The following is a 5,218-nucleotide window of genomic DNA, read 5'->3' as shown; positions in this document are numbered from 1 at the left end:
GTGGAAGCAAACCTGGACTCCATTTTTGGTGTCACCCACCACTGGGTCGTATGGATGGATAAATTATGGAATACTGTAAGGGACATTCTCGCGATCTCGCGATCTCAACCTTTGGAAACGAGCTAAAAAATATACCAAAAACACGAGAATGCGAGATTGCGAGAGCGCGAGATTAGGCCAAAATCTAGAAACCATCGGAGAATGTCCCTTACAGTATTCCATAATAAATAGAGGGTATTATATGAGTGCTCGTGTCATTCTATGTTTACGAGACGAGTGTCTAAATTGCGGTATCTCCCGAGCGAGAACGGTGAGGTGAGGTGAGATGGGGTTTAACGTCGCGTCCAAGATTATTGCACTTATATAGCGACGTCCATGCACGTGTGTGTGTGTGGCTGCTTGTACTAGTCCGGACTGATGCCGATTTATAGTGCTAGCTCACTGAAATACCATGTCGCTGTTTAACATGAATACCCCACTCAGACACAGTATACTGACTCCGAGCCGACCAGTCCTTCTTTTACCCCCTTAATGCCGAGCGCCAGACAGGGTAACAACAGGTACCATCTTTTAACGTCTTTTGGGATGACGCTACAGGGGATCGAACCCCGGACCTTCCACTCTCCGGGCGGACGCTCTACCACAAGACCACGGAGGCGGTACGAGCGAGAACGAGTGTCGTAGACATGGTATGACATGAACACGAATATAATGTTCTATTTATTACAAAAGATGTCTACATACAGAGACGTATTTTAGTGTTTACCTATAAGGACCGCAAGTCGCAACAGCCTCGTAACCACAATTTGTCGACGGTTTCCGTCATCCGGACAGCATTGTTGACATCATTCGAATCTTGTTGTGACGTGAGGTCGGAATGACATCACACTAGAAACACGTCATAGCTGAAGATTGTTGACGTCATTTGACAATTATTGTTTTTTTAAGAAAGCGGTCGTGATCAGTGCATTTTTTTCTGAAGGGGTGCTCAAAGGGGTTTAGAAATAATGGGTAATAAAAAAATTATTACACTAGTTTCTGTGTCCTTCTTATATTACGAAGCTCGTGTAAGAATTCATGTATGACCCTTGTTCTCCCCCGGGATTCCCGACATGGGTACAATGTGTGAAGCCCATTTCTGGTGTCCCCCGCCGTGATATTGCTGGGATATTGCTAAAAGCGGCGTAAAACCTCACTCACTCACTCTCCCCCGGGAAATACAAGAATTCTGACACTCGTTTCTTAAAATCAGCATGACATACATGCTCGTATAATAATCTCTATAAATAAATAACTGCCGGGCAAAAGAGAGTATATACCACCTCACCACACCGACCCCCGATGGTGATGTATTTTATATGGTATCCAAGGAATCCGTGGAGATCTGGAGTAAAACAGGTCTTCAGCAACCCATACTTGCCGTAAAAGGCGACTATGCTTGTCGTAAAAGGCGACTAACGGGATCGGGTTGTGAGGCTCGCTGACTTGGTTGATGCATGTCATCGATTCCAGTTGCGTGGATGGATGCTCATGATATTAATCACTGGATTGTCTGGTCCAGACTCGATTATTTACAGACCGCCGTCATATAGCTGGAATATTGCTGAGTGTGGCGTAAAACAACAAACAAACAAATGGTATCCAAGGTGATATTTCATGCATCATATCAACGAATATCTCACAACAGGCGACAATTTTGAACCTAGTAACGTTTGTAATTTCTTGGTCAAATCCTGTTTTCGGTGCATAAGTGCATATTTCTACTCACCAATTTCTTTAAGCTATAGTGTCAGGTGTACGTAAATTTAATTTGTTATAAAAATACAATATGCCATTCATTCCTTGTGCATAATACCAAATTACCAAATCAACACTTTACCAAACGCTGAGGATCGCCTATGTCGTTATTATTATTTTTTATGTCATTTATATAGACATGTGGACTGTCTAAAACATACAGATATATTGACATGTGGACTGTCTAACGTTTGAACTTTCCCCATGTTAATACATTTTAGGGGAGTTTGATTCAACTCGACGCAAAGTACGGCGTCAGTGACAGTTAACACATAGAAATAGCGGAGTCGTGCTTTCTCTCAAGCAATAGCATTGGGTAATATTTTTGCCGAAAGAAGCGTTCTTACAATCCCTGTTATAAACACATTTTCAACAAATATTCCGACGAGTTGGAGGACAAGCTTTGGTGACTCCTGTTGTGTGGAAATAGTGAGTGAGTTGGCCTTAACGCCGCTTTTAACAATATTCCAGTTAGATCACGGCGTGTCAGCTTAATTTGGGAGGAAAGCCCGAAGTGATGCAGGTCTCAGGCGTTTACCACTTCGATGAAACCCTCGAGCACGGGTATGGTGCTGACAAACCTAGAAACATAATCGGGGCGTACCAGGATTCGAACCCACAATCATAGGTTTCTGGCGTGCCCAGGGGATGCAACTCTGCACAGCGAATCGCGGCGCCGTAGACGACTGGGCCACCCGTGCCCCCAGTTGTGTGGAAGAATCACATCATCTTCAGGCTGAAATTAACTGCGTGATCAAAAGATTAAGACGTTTATCGCTAGCAAAAAGGAAAATCTTAGAGAAGCGCAGTTTGCAAGCTCTTTGAATACTGTCAGTTATATTCATTTTCGCCGGAATGACTTGTTCTCAGTAGAACACTTGTAGCTATCTCCGTTAGTTAATCATTGCGATATTTCGTGATTCTATATATAGTGGCGAGGACAACAGATGAATCTTTTATAGATTGCTTAAGATACACAAGGACAGGCGAACACTGCAGACATCAAGAAGGAGTGAGGAAAACATCCGCTTCCCCCTCCAGCTAGGACGCGAGGAACATGTAGAATTAGTGATGACAGGTATTTGACATGGAGAGTTAAAAACAGTATAATGAGTGGTCTTTTCAACACTTACATGATAAAATGTACCAAAAAATTATCCTGGAGGTTTTCATGAAGCATTCTTCTAATATTTGAAGAAAAGGAAATAGTTTAACCCAGTTGATTTACTTTGATGTGTGGACATGGTCACAAATTGCTGCTAAAAGGAAATAAGCCAGTTGTCAGTCCTATGCAAATGTCCAATTTTTCAATATTAGCCATAAGGCCGGACAGAATCCGACCTCACCAATGTTGGACAAGTCCATTTTATGCACAGGTGGGAATTTGCCGCATATTCTCACAATCCTCACTTCGATTACCTGTACCTTTTCTCCAAATTACGTCATATCTTTCCCGCTGTTTGATGCGATCCTACACCGCGAGATCTGACTTGGTTGTTGTTCAGGGACATTTGACAGCAAATCGCGACATGAAACAAATTCTTCAACCTAAACTTCTTCCAATCATTGACCGCCAGAGGGAGCTGTTTCAACAGGACAACGCTCCACCGCACACAGCTCGTGTCACGGTAGACTACCCTCATAATGCCAACATCAACGGCTTGTCCTGGCAGTCGAGATCTCCAAATCTCAACCCAATCGAACACCTCTGGGATGATCTCGATCGACGTGTACGTCAACGTCAGAACACGCCACAGACACTCCTACAACTGCCCAACACGTTACAAGCAGAATGGAACAGAATTCCGCAGGGCAGAATTCGTACACTTATCAAGTAAGTGCCAAGGAAATGCAGAGCCGTAATTGCTGCCCGGGCCGGTCACACAACCTTGTGGCCTTACGTGACATGACAATGAACGGTTTTCAATGCCTTTGTACAACGAAAGCATGTGACTATCGAGCTCCAAAATTTCATATTTAAATCTTTGATATTAAGTTAAATATATAGACTTTATTTGGTACAATATATTTACTAAAAATCTACCTGTGCGTTTCCATTTTTGAAGAGTGCATGTCTAATTATTTTCGTGATAATAAGTTTAAATATCAGTTTGACTACAAACCTGGACTTTCCACTGTACTTTAGATAAGCGAAATGTATGAAGTTTGATATTTTGTGATCTGTCAAAGGCCTTTGGTCTTGTATGACACAGAGGACGGTATACAAGTGGCAACGTGTATGTCTACGGGGGTTAGGTCCAAACGTCTTCTTGTCGGTTATGGGTGCACGGGTGGCCCAGTCGTCTAAGGCGCTGCGATTCGCTGTGCAGAGTTGCATCCCTTGGGCACACCAGAAATCTATGATTGTGGGTCCGATTCCCGGTTCGCCCCGATTACGTTTCAAGTTTTGTCAGCAACATACCCGTGCTCGTGGGTTTCACCGAAGTGTTAAACGCCTGAAACCTGCACCACTTCGGGCTTTCCTCCCACATTAAGCTGACACGCACATGCGATTCATACAGGTGCAGTCATATAAACAAGATTGACTAACAGTTCTTATTGCTCCGATGTCGTCTCTGCCTCAGCAATTGCGCCTTCTCGGCCCCTCTGTGGGCCTCAGGAGTGTGAGTAGAGTACATATACCTAGTGGGAGTCAATCTCATTAAAATCAGCTCTCAGTTCTCGCTACCGCTAAACAAAGATCTGAGGACATCCCATAAGGGGTCACGTCAGAACGACCTTTCATCCGACCAATCAGAGCGTCGTTTACCAATCATGAAAGTGACAGTCGGAAGGTAATTTCTAATCATGCAAGCTCGATAACTGTCAAACAGGGTATTCCGAACGATAGTTACGGGATTAACGACTAAATTTATACAATCTAGACCTTATATTAGCCATTCGAGTATGTTCTTTTGTTCAGGTTTCAAATTTTTAAGCGAGAATTTGTCAAAATATGTTTCGAATCGTTGTCGCCAGTTTGAAATTAGTGCCATATGCATAAAGAACGAGAAAGCTGCCTTCTGATTGGCTAATGTCGACTTCTTGTCAGTAATTTCATTGGTCGGTCAGAGTTCGCGAAAGGTCGATCTGACGTGACCCGTAATGGGATGTCCTCAGATCTTTGTTTAGCGGTAGCGAGAACTAAGATCTGATTTTAATGAGATTGATTGGGAGATTTAGTGTTGATAATTTAATATTGTATGTATTGATAAGATTTCCATTTTCGTATTGACATGATTTGTTTTTTTTGTTTTTTGTTTTCTTGAATTGATAGAATTTCTGTGGCTGTCCTGTTTATATGGGTTCAAGTAGCTGCTGACCTTCTCTCCCAGTTAGTTTGGCCTTCGCTAGTGCATCTCTTGGTTTTAGGAGATCTACCACAGATAGCGGCTCTAACTGCAATTCTTGTTTTTAACCG

This window comes from Haliotis cracherodii, unplaced genomic scaffold (assembly GCF_022045235.1).
Source record: "Haliotis cracherodii isolate W230 unplaced genomic scaffold, xgHalCrac1.p SCAF_12, whole genome shotgun sequence".
NCBI classification, from domain to species: domain Eukaryota; kingdom Metazoa; phylum Mollusca; class Gastropoda; order Lepetellida; family Haliotidae; genus Haliotis; species Haliotis cracherodii.
The sequence above is the reverse complement of the archived record's forward strand: the minus strand, read 5'-3'. Positions refer to the sequence as shown.